This window comes from Hemicordylus capensis, chromosome 3, assembly GCF_027244095.1.
Source record: "Hemicordylus capensis ecotype Gifberg chromosome 3, rHemCap1.1.pri, whole genome shotgun sequence".
Taxonomy (NCBI): Eukaryota; Metazoa; Chordata; class Lepidosauria; order Squamata; family Cordylidae; genus Hemicordylus; species Hemicordylus capensis.
In genome coordinates this window covers 137,097,164-137,109,363 of record NC_069659.1, presented here as the reverse complement: position 1 = coordinate 137,109,363, position 12,200 = coordinate 137,097,164, and the positions used below count along the sequence as shown (strand labels likewise).

Here is a 12,200-nt window from a genome sequence, read left to right as displayed (position 1 = left end):
GAAACACCACCTTTATTAGTTTCTAAGTTTGTTCACAAAGTAGCCTTATTTATCAGTCCCTATTTAGAGCAAGAAGCCACCTAATGGCGCAGCGGGGAAATGTTTGACTAAAAAGCAGAAGGTTGCCAGTTTGAATCCTCGCTGGTACTATATCGGGCAGCAGCGATATTGGAAGATGCTGAAAGGCATCTTCTCATACTGCATGGGAGGAGGCAATGGTCAACCCCTCCTGTACACCATAGAAAACCACAGGGCTCTGCGGGCGCCAGGAGTCGAAATCGACTTGGCAGCACACTTATGGTTTAATGGATACAGACAGATGGAGTGTCTCTGACCACCTCACCTGCTTAAGTTTGGTGGCTTAGGTGCCTCTGCACCCAAAAGAATACACACAATTTTGGCAAGGCAAACAATAATTCTTATTATAATAATATTAATGCAGCAATAAAGCAAAACCATTGGGTAGCATATTCAAAATACATTAAGATTTCATGATATTAATAAAATAGCAACCTATCTATTAATACCTACTAAGCTAGGTCCGGACTTTGGCCCGAATCCGAGCTAGCTAGATCCACTGACGTGCAGAGTGCCGACCGACAGCAAAGATGGGCGCCACAGGTACACTATGATCTTCGATAAAGGCTGAAGGTCAAGGACCAACAGTCTTTTATATTCCAAACTGGGCAGAGATGGGAGATTGCTGACAGATCCTGACATTCTCCTTCTGGCTACTGCTTTTCAAGTAGGCCTCTGGTCTCTGCTTTGGGTTCGCCCTTCAGGTCCTCCCCTTTTATCTTGGGTATAGCCATCGGCCATCTGGCACGTGCCTTCTCAAGAGTCTGGCTGGGCCCCTTCTCCTTTGGGCTGTGGCATCCATCTGGACTTTCATGATTTTCTGAGGTCCTCATGTCCTTTTCTTTGTCCTCCTGGGTTACACTGACAGGTAGTTTTCCACTTGACTCTGCAACTTTCACTTTTCACTTCTAAACATGGTATTTCTTGGAAATACCTTTGGTGGCTTGGCCCACACCCCTTTGCTGCTGGCAGGCTCCTGGTGCTGGTAGCCCAGATGTAACCTAGCTGTACTTGTTTTTGGCAGGCTGCTTTGCAAGCAGGACACAGAAGTATAATTTAAGCAATCAGAAATCCCTTTTCTAGGCCTCAGTTTGTTCTTGACCAAAGTTATTTCCCCAAACAGGCCATTCAACCAGGCTAGATCCCAGCATCAGCCAAAGTTCAATTATATCACCAGTAATGTCCATTTCTTGAGATAAACGACCTTAAATCAGTGGTGTTCAGAAGAATGGTTACTAACAACATTTATATCTATATAAAAAGGTACATGAGTATCATATTAGAAGTCACTACCAGACTTCTAGAATTGCCACTTGGGCTGCTATGTTAAGATTAACAAGTTGCGCATGCACGCACACAGCACTGAAGAACTCAAGAACAGGCAACATGCAATTTAGCAATTTAAATGCAATCTTTTTTTTTTTTTAAGCTTACCTTTGGCACCAATTCAAGATCCAGACACGAAACTTAGGACTCTTGAACAAAGTTATACTTGCAAGAAGAGTCTGAAACAAACAAATACATTCTAATTAAACTCTAAAGTTGACAAACATGTATTGATCAAGCTAATCTAAATCAGTATGTATTATTAATTTAAGGTTAATTCCTGCAAATGCAGGCACAGTATCCATTTTCAGAAGACAGGGAATTGCCATCAGTGCAACTATTATTATAATGCAAACTATATGCTGTTTAAAACCTGAAACAGGCTTTTTTGCTTTTTTTAAAACTGAAATTATGTTTATCCTTTTCTTATTTCTAGTATTTGTAATCTTATACCCACATCTCTGAACTTTTGGCAGAGAGTACAACAGTCCACGCAAAGTTCTTATTCAAGACAGAGGCAGCACCAAACATGACTGTTCATAGTTGAGAATTATTGCACTTCTTAAAATAAGTTCTTAAGAGCCATAGGCCTGGAGCCATAAGGGAAAGGCAGCAAGTAACAATGCGGGTGGGACACACTGATCCTAGGGATGGGTCCGGATCAGTTCGGAGGCCATTCCAAAGGCCTCCAGACTGGTCCGGACCAGTCCGGACCTGGCCGGTTCGGGTGGGGGGGTCCCTTTAAGGGCGGGGGAGGGTTTACTTACCCCTCCCGCCGCTTTCCCCCCTCCAGCGCGCGTATTGTATGTAGTAATTGGGGCGGCAGGATACCTCCCTGCCGCCCCTTCTCCCTCTTGAGTGCAAAAGGCTTCATGGAGCCTTTTGTGCATGTGCATGTCACACACGAGCTTCACGTCTCCCCGACGTCTCCATGAAGCCTTTTGCACTCAAGAGGGAGAAAGGGCGGCAGGGAGGTACAATTACTATATACAATACGCATGCTGGAGGGGGAAAGCGGCGGGAGGGGTAAGTAAACCCTCCCCCGCCCTTAAAGGGACCCCCGACACAGTGCCGGACCGCAGCTCTGCGGTTCTGTGCACACCTCTAACTGTTCCCTCTAAGGTGCGTGACTGCGCACATACACACAGCCTCCAAGATTTCCACGCAGTGATTCTTAAGAGCCACTTACTTGTGGCTGGCTGCCCTTCCAGAAAATGCCTGTTCCTCTGCAGCAGCTGCTCTTACCCCGCTGCCTTTCCCCATTGCCTCAGACTCCATGGCAGGCTGGCTGACTGTTGTTCCTTTTCCCTCCCACCCACTCCACCTCTGCCTCTCCCTGCCAGCCGCTTGGGCTCTTATGTGGGGAATAGTCCGTCTCCCTCTGAGAGTCTCGTTCTGTTTGATGCCGCCACCACGTAGGCTCTTGCAAGGGCAAGACTGATCTTTTCCTGGCAAGATCCCCTGCCTCCACCTCTCCCCATCTGCCGCTTGAGCTCCCAGTTGTGCAGGGAATTGGCTGCCACTCCCCCTCCCCCACCCTGCCAGCAGCTCCTGGCAAGCTTGTGCTTCTCACCACCCCTGCCCCCATCCAGTTCACTTCCACATGGCCCAAACTCTGGAGAGGTCCGGTTATGGTTGCCACCAGCCCATCTGGTGGCAACTCAGGACTGGGCTTTCTCTGTGGCTGCCCAAGGGCTTTGGAATATGCTCCCTGCTGAAATAAGAGCATCTCCTTCTCTGCTTGTTTTTAGGAAGACACTCAAGACTTTCCTGTTCTCTCAAGCTTTTAATTAGAATTTCAATAATTTTTTAATATTTTTTTATTGTGCTTTAACTTGTGATTTTTAATATTAAAATTTGTACACTGCCTAGAGATTTACATATCAGTTGGTATAAAAATATGATAAATAAATAAATAAAGGAAAAATGTTAAGCCTTTTTCACATTCTTTCCTGCTGTATATATTTAATAGGTTCAGAGTCTAATTCTTCACTTTCAACTGCAGTTGTGTACTTGACTTCTTGTTGCAGTATTGCTTTCAAATATGGGCTGATTTGGCAAATAGAGAATACTAGCTCTCTATAGCTTTGGTATTTGCCCTAATAACATTGCTAGTATAGATAAAGGGCTGAAACATTCAAAATAATAAAATCTGCCTGCTAGATTTGTAGAAAGCCATGGTGGCAATAGTATGTAATAATTATTTTGCAAACGTATGTGGACACAAATGATTCCATATGGAGGTTCCATTGATGTCTGTGAGATTGGCACCCTCATTTGACTTGGAAGAATTGGTTTCAGTGGGACAATTTCAAAATAAATATGCTTAGTGTTGTAGCCTTATGCATGCTTAATTGTACTGGATAATGTGTGAGGAAGGAAAGGAACATTTTGAGAAACAGAGAGGAATTAAAATTTATTTATTTGCTTGCATTTATTTTCCATACTTATATAGCACCTCTGAGTTGTTTACACATTAAAAACATAAACAATTAAAAACATTTAAAACAATTTAAAATGACTATCAATAAAACTTTAAAACATTATGAACAAAAAGCCTGATAAAACAGGTGCACTTTTAGATGTTGCTGTTGTTCAGATGTTGAAGTATTATTTGCCTAATTTTGTGTGCCTTGCATATCCTTGCAACTGTTCTATTATGTTTTATCTGTAATGTAACTATGCTGTCCAGCTAGGGTGATGCAAAAATCTCTAAACTCTTAAAGTTGCTTTTTTTGTATTTTCTTACATCTATGTTCTTTGCAACTGGATAAACACAATTTTAAAATTGTGTCTCCCCAGTATCATCTGAGGGTGCTTTCTGAAGTATTCTTGTAGCTACTAAGTGTTCCTTTTACCTGTAACTAAAAGCTGAAAAAGCCTCAGACAGAAACAGTCTGTAGTATTTTGAATGAAGTTTTTCTTCTTTGCAATTTTAATCAGCCTCTTGAGTGGATTTTTAACTCAACAAAGTGGGGGCTGGGAAAGGGCTTGCTCTGGTGCAACACACGCCTCAATTTTATTGTTCACAACTCTACCAAGTTTTCTCATCATGTGTAGGCTTGCACGTGGAAGGTAATTTTTGTACTTTTCCATTGGTAAAGAGGAGAGTTCCCTGGAATTTTGCCCCGGGGCGGGGGGGGGGGAATTAAACTGTTAAAAAGTGGGTGTGGCAGCAGCAACTAAGCTACTGTGAAAACAGGAAAGTTTTAAAGGAATAGCCTTTGTGGGTGAAAGCAAGAGAGGATGATTCAGCATTTTTCTTCCCCTGATGCGGGCTTGCTTTGAGACAAAGGCTGCGCTAAATCTGCTACAGTATGTTTATCCTTTTTGGAGTAATTTGATGTTTAAACAAACTGTTTTATACTTTCATCTGTAAAAGTTGTAAAAGCTGAATCTACTTGTAAGATTCTGTATTTAAGCAGCTTCTGTAATTTTAAATATGGACATTTCAGAAACTGGCTCCAATTTCTGCTGTTAGATCTGATAGACAGATGATGTAACTACACTTTTATGACTGCAAATATCTGTATAATATTTAAAGTTAGTCACACATGATTTTTCTAAAGCATATGTGAACTCAGTTGCCTGCTAGAAAGTTACATACTAAAAATGACCAATGCAAGAAGCATAGAATAAAAACTAAACTGACACATCTGGCTAGTGTCTGTGTGCTGCTTTTCACATAATTGTAATGACTGTGCCGTGTACAGTTCAGCTCTTCCTCATGTGTCAGCCCACACAGGATCCCAATCCAATCCAATCCGGCAATAGTTTACATAGAGTCTAATTCAGTTACAGAAGATCATCCATAAGTCACTCTGACTTTTTTTTAAAAAAGTTTTCTATTTTAAAGAACTATATGCAAAGTGGCATTCAATTTTAAAAAAAAATACTTAAACACACACAACATAATTAGTCACCATGGCATACAACAGCTGATACAGTCCACCCATAGCCTGCAATTCTCCCAAACTGTTAAGTCATGTTAAAAATTAGAGTGCACTGAATGAGCATACAAGATACATGAAAAACACTCTGCATCCTAACTTTATATAAATGAATCAAAACATGCAAACTCACTCATTTTTGTCTGTGTTAATAAGTTTCATACAAAATTCCACTAAAAGAGGAAAAGAGTTCAGAGTGACAGCTTCTGTGTACATGAAAATAATAGGTATTTTAAGATCTAAAGTTACAGACACATTAAACAAATGTGCCTAGCTTTATGGGGATATTCAGTATTTCTAAATACAAGAAAGTTACAGATTCTTTACATGTATCTTGCACATAAAACAAGGCATGTTATATGTGCATTTCTCTATCCCAATGAAAAAAGATAAGCTATGCAGTTTTTCCTTTACCAACTTGTTTATCAAATTCAATATAAAAATGAACATTTGGTGAAATCCCTTGAAATATGGACTCACATTTAATTGTTACTGCAAAACAGAAAATGATGCAGCTTGACTTGATTATTAATACACATATGCCCCACAGTTGACAATAAGTAATCACTGACACCATCATTCTTCATTTTCCCCAAGACTTTTCCAAAAGCAAACCAAAGCAGTGGGTTTGACCATTTCTACCGCTAGCAAAATACTTATTACTTGATGAAGCACTGGAATTTTCCCAGCACATAGCGACAATAATTGCAGCCACAATCAATCCATTTTCTATAAGTGCTCTATCCGCTGTTTTAACAAAGTATTTCAAAAAATTTATAATCGTCACCAATTGATACAATCATAACCTATATGCTGTGATTTTATATACTGTATAACATCTAAGATCTGCCGAAACTTGCCCAATAGTAGATATCCCCACCAAAAATGTTTAAAGTCAACATTGATTAAAATATCCCAAGATTCCCTAAATCAAATTTATTTTGGCTAAGTGCCAATTAACCTCTCCCATACAACAACATCATCCTACTAAAGCAAAGAGCTCTTATGACTGACATCAAAGCTAGACTAAACTAACAACAAGGACCATGTACTATTTGGTCATTTTAACTAACCAAGTCTAGTTTTGTTTTATTTTTAACAATGGGGGTACTATGGATTTATAAGATATTTTATGCTGCCATCTGCACTGATTCCTTTTGTAAACGGAACAATAGTGGCACGAATCACACTTACCTCAATCCACTAGTCTGCGGGCGGGGGGAGGGGCAGTTCACAATTACAAGCAGTGCAGATTTGTGTAGCTTTTTTCTTTTTCTTTCTGGCTGCATCTTTTTATTTCCAACATAAGTATCAGCATAATAGCTCCTGAGAGCCAATCAACACACTAGACCACTTTACCACACTTGTTTTACTATATACAACTGTAAAAAGAATCCAAGAATGCTTATCAATATACGAGTTTTTAAGTGTTTTGGAGGGGAAAACACCTTGGAATGGAATGTGTGTTGATGTTTAGTGTTTGGAGATGGCATACAAAAAGCACACAAGCTAAAACAGTAACACATCTGAAGGAAAGCATTTACTGCAAAAGAGGAAACACTGCTGTGATGAAATGCTCTGCCCAGAGCATTTTGGCTATCACTTCACCCTTACTAGTTCATACAGTATTATGCATCGCCATATTCAAAGCGGGGGGGGGGGGGAGACATACAAAGACTTCCTACATAATCCACACCAAAGGAAACAAGTTGTTCTAGTTAAGAACTAATCTGCCTACTTTCCTTTCACTATCCCTACAACTGTACTAAATTTGGTTCAAACAGAGGTCCACAGGTTAGATCTCTTGCGCCTCAAGTGTTCATGTGTCCACCACCTTGGATCGGGGAGGATGACATCATTACAAGCTACATCACTGAGGTGTCCCTGTGTGTCACTCACTACAACTGTACCAAATTTGGTTCAAATCAGTTAGACAGTCCATAAGTTAGCCCACTTGCACCTCAAATGTTTATGTGACCACCATTTTTAATTGGGGTATATGAAATCATCACAAACTACACATTTGAAGTGTCCCAATATGCCCCTACAGCTGTAGCATATTTGCTCCAAATTGGTTTGTCGGTTCACAAGTTAGCCCACATGGGCTCAAAAGTTTACCCGCCCACCATCTTGAACTGGGGTGGATGACATCATCACAAACTACGCCGTTGAGGTCCCTACAGTTGTGTCCCTACAACTGTACCTGATTTGGTTCATATTGGTACAGGCATTACAAAATTCAAACACACACACACACACACACACACACACACAATGCCAGGTGATCTCATAAGCCTACTGGAAAGTAGGCTAATAAAAAAAGAACATGTACAGTGAAGAATCAGTTGTCTTCCAAGGGAAAGGACCCTATGATTTCTCCCCAAAGCAGTACTGGAAACATATGCCATTACAAATAAACTCTTCAAATCTTGAATATCATAAAGGACACTGAATGAGACAGAAATTAAATTTTCTTGTTGTCCACAGATATTTGAGTTGAAGCAGAGATCAATCATCAAAAGGTTTCACTAGAAGAGATATAGCTTAGCAAAGCTAAAACACAACTAAAAAACTTAACAGCATTAAGGAAGTTTAACATGCTATGCTCCAGCTATTGTACTACAACTCCATCATCCCCAGCCACAATTTATTGTGGCTGGGGATGATAGGAGTTGTAGTTCAACAACAGATAGAGAGCCAAGGTTGCCTACTCCTGTGCTAAGGCATAACCCATCATACTCCAAACAATAAAAGATACAACTAAGTCAAGAAGTACAGTAGTAGTATTTATGGTCAGCATTCATATCCTGCCTCCTTCAAATAGTCAAAATATGACACACAATACAAAAATTACAATTTAAAACTCAACAAATTAAAAAGAAATAATTTAAAAACAGCAGCATTAAAATCAAACCAATTTTTAAAAAATAGATCACTAAAAGCCCTATAGAATAAAAATAACTGTTTAAAAGCAGGCAAGAAGGGGGCATGACAGATCCAGGCATGACAGAGAGAGATATGGGACTACCACAGAAAAGGCGCTGATTTTCATGGTGACCAGACAAACATTGGTTACAATCTGAGGCAGGTTCATTTGTAAGGAGGAAGTATTTTAGGTCCTTTGTAGTAGATTGCTTGGGTTTTAAAGGCTAAAGTTAGCACTTCTGAACTGAGCCTGCAATGTAGATTACAGTTTGGTTAAAAAGCAAGCTGGCTCTATCTCAGCTTTTCCAGATGGTAGCAAAGTGCAGGATTCTGAAAGTTTCTTTCTTACTGCAGTACTTTGTAATAAAGAAAAGGGATGAGTTGATCCCAGAACGTAAGCACTGGGAGGCAGCTGGTGCCATGAGGGGAGCAGAGGCAAGAGAGGAGAATGCCTTCATCTCCTGGCTTCCAAAGGCATCTATCTGGTGGGCCACTATGTGTAACAGGGTACTTGACTAGATAGGCTTTAGACCTGATCCAGCAAGGCTGTTCTAATGTGTGGCCACAAAGTAAGATCATTATTATTATTTATTCGATTTTTATATCGCCCTTCCAAAATGGCTCAGGGCAGTTTACAATTAAAAACAAAACCATTAAAACCAATAACAGTTAAAATCATGCCAGGAAGATCATGCCAGAAAGGAGTACAGAAGCCCACTGAATGTGTGGACTATGAGACAGTATTAGAAACTTGTGTATGAGCTTCCAAAATCCCACACTATACAGGCATTTGGAAAAACTGTCATTGGACTTCTGCAAGTCACTTCCTTTTCAAAGTTTGGCTGTACTCCATTATTCTATTAAATTTGTAACTAAGACTGACGACAGAAACACTATACATCCCTAAACAATATTTTGTTTCAGACCTGCTATGTCATCTGTCAAACTAATAACATCAAAGTTATCTGATTTATACAGGTGGCCCTCTTTACCCATGGTCTCGCTTATCTGTAGTTGGGTTGTAGAGACCCAGTTTCCTTATTTGCGGGTGAAAATTGGGTTATTTTTTGCTTATCTGTAGTTCTTAAGTGGCTGGAAATTACTTCAGACATCATTTCCTGCCACCATTTTGCAGTGCTGAGCCATTTTGTGGCTCTTTTCTGCCAAAAAATACCCCTCAAAAAAAGAACAAAGATCGGAGGATTTGGAAGTTTTGGGGGCATTGCTGGAGAGCTGAAGAGCAAGGTATTGGGCTTATTTCTGCTCCCCGCCCTCTGCATTTTCTTGTGATTTTTAGCACACTTCAGAGTAGGAGGAAAACCTGGGTAGAAGGGATTGTGTGGAAGTAAAGTAGGAGGAAAAGCTACCCAGGTTTTTCTCTTACCTTGCTTCCATACAACCGGAAATTGGGAACACTCACAGCTCGTACCTGTTATTTTGATTTAAGGTTATAATGCACCACGTAAGTCCTTATTAAGTACAGTTTAATGAAATCATATATCCAAAATTCCTTAGTTAATGTACTTATAAATTTAATTTTCAAGTACAATATAGAGCCTAATATTGTCAAGTTGCTGAAGATTCCTCTAGTCTGCAAAAGCAATGTTACAACCTAGATCACTCATGTGAAAATCCTTCCACAGACAGGATACACACATACTGGTATTACAGTTTGCAACTTACAGCCAAACCCTTCCTTCACACCTCTTTCAGAAAGCTCATTCCCATGTTCCTGAGTACTCTCTCTTGCCTTTCTTCAGCTTGGGCATTTTGAAAGGAGTGCTACATGTTGGGTTTCAATTGGAGACTCCCTTGCCCATTCAAAACCTTTCGTTTCATCTGCAGAGCGAAACTTTAAGATGTTTAATATGCTTTGCAAATGCTCATCTCCTCCCCCACCTCCAAGTAACAGCCCAGTTTTGATCAGATGCATGGGTGGGAGGGGAGAAATGAAGCACCCATGCCACAATCCCCTATTTGTTCTTTAAGTGGCTACAAGCATGTGTTACATGTATTGTGCAGTTTGATCTGAAAGACTCAAACTGAGGCGTTGTTTTCAAATGTTTCAAGCATTTCAAATTCGTAGCACGTGCATATAACCTAGTTCCTTGCAAGCCAAGACTGAGCAAGATACCTGAACAGATAATCTCTTATGTTAACTGGGATCTTTGTGGCATACCTGAAATTGCAAGAAAGCAAATTTAAATAGTGCAGAAGCAATATAAAAAAGAATTCTCCCTTCCTTAATTTTTTTTAATATACTAGGAAATATTGAGCTAGATGGACCTATGGTCTGACTCAGTATATGGCAGTTTCCTATGTTAATCTGTCCAAAAATAAAAAGGTTATTTAGGTATCTTGCACATACTTCACATAGTCATACCAGCGTTTTATAGCAGGGAGACTGAAACCCATCCTCACACAGCTTTATGCACCATGTGATCCACTAAATCCTGTAAAGACATATGGCTTTATACATGAGCACACGCAGCACTAGATCAAAAGCACTGAAAAAGATCATTCCCACAAACCTGCCTGAAATTTAAGATCTCCTATTCTAATTGTCCCCTCCTTCAAAAGTTAAGTGGGTGGTAGCTGGGGAGAGGATTGTGTTCAGTGGGGGTAACCCAGCTGTAGAATGCCTTTCCCAAGCAGGTTTGGTTGGAACACACTTTAAATCACTAAGGTGACTGTTTGAGGGAATTTTATGCCACAAGACTTTTAAGGGGAGACTGGTGGGCATTCCATTTTTTAAGATGTTTTTCTGAGATTGTTTCCTGTTGTTGCCTAAACTATTTTTTATCATTTTATCAATTCTTCCTGTAAATCATTACTTTAATAGAAAAGCAACATACATATTTTGAAAGGAGGAAATGCCAGGAAGGCATGAGACAGACTGTTCCCCAAGGAACACAGTCCTTATGGCAGTAGAAACTTCCAAGTGAAAAGGGCAAAATCAGGAATACAATACTGGCTCTCATCCCTGTGCTAAATTGGTATCAGGAGTGATTGCTTTTGTGTTACTGGTTGTGAACTTCAGGATGCCCCCTGCATTTTCAGCTCCACTCTTTAATCCAGTAATGTTTACACACAAGGGGTCTGTCAGAGGGGAGGTGATTGCTCATGCAGAGATCCCATGCAAGACTTCCCCATTGTCTTCAACCCTGAGCAGTTCTTAAGTTTTTGCTCACACTGGAGTTGTGTATGGACAGATGAGCTTCTCTTCTCATAATTACTCTAAGAAAACATTTTAAAATAGCTTGGATTCAAAGAATCCAAAAAGGGGCCTTCCTGCCCACATTTGTGATGCATGCCTCATGCCTCTGTAAAGACAGTCCTGAACACTGGGGGAGCCTCACCTGGATGTGTTGTACAGTATTGCAGGTGTGTGGGGGTGGGGTGGGGGGGTTACCTCTGCCCACCCACCCACCCTGTCGGAGTGGTACTTTGGATCCAAGCTAGCAAGTGACCAGTGATCTAACAACTGTACTTGCCCAGAAAAAAAAAATAATAATCCTTTAGGTTTAGTACATGTACAAAAATGTAAAAACTTTTCATTTGCAGTATAATGAACAAATGGAAATGTTAGAGGTGAAAATTAATTGTCACTATTTTTCCCAGCAATATACTATAGCAAGATGTATGCTATCATCTCCAACTGTTAAGGAAACAAGTCTTAACACTTTACAGAATTAACAACTATTTTAATAGCTTAAATGACAGGAGTTCAACTTCAGCATATGGTAGAATAAAAATGATATTTTTTCTCTCTCATCTTGATCATATTATGCAAATCTCAATTTTGAAAACAACCAATGTGCATTCAAAACAAAAGTTCGAAAAAATTTCTGCGGAAATGAATGACACTTACTGTTTTGATGACAGCAATAATTAGTTATTTTAAGCCCTCTTTAGACAAAT

At 40.0% G+C, this 12,200-nt stretch overlaps 2 protein-coding genes across 5 annotated transcripts in view; both read right to left on the bottom strand.

Moving 5' to 3' along the window:
* NCK2 (NCK adaptor protein 2) overlaps positions 1–12,200 on the bottom strand; it is a 112,685-nt gene that overhangs the window by 68,170 nt on the left and 32,315 nt on the right. For 2 of the 3 annotated variants that reach the window (XM_053310886.1, XM_053310885.1), the window contains exon 2: positions 1,513–1,583. The exons of the other annotated variant lie outside the window; for it this stretch is intronic. The gene's annotated coding sequence lies outside the window, so the exon portion shown is untranslated. The remainder of the gene's footprint in view (positions 1–1,512; positions 1,584–12,200) is intronic. 3 annotated transcript variants of the gene reach the window in all.
* Positions 1–12,200, bottom strand: part of ECRG4 (ECRG4 augurin precursor) — a 200,928-nt gene that overhangs the window by 156,427 nt on the left and 32,301 nt on the right. The window lies entirely within an intron of this gene.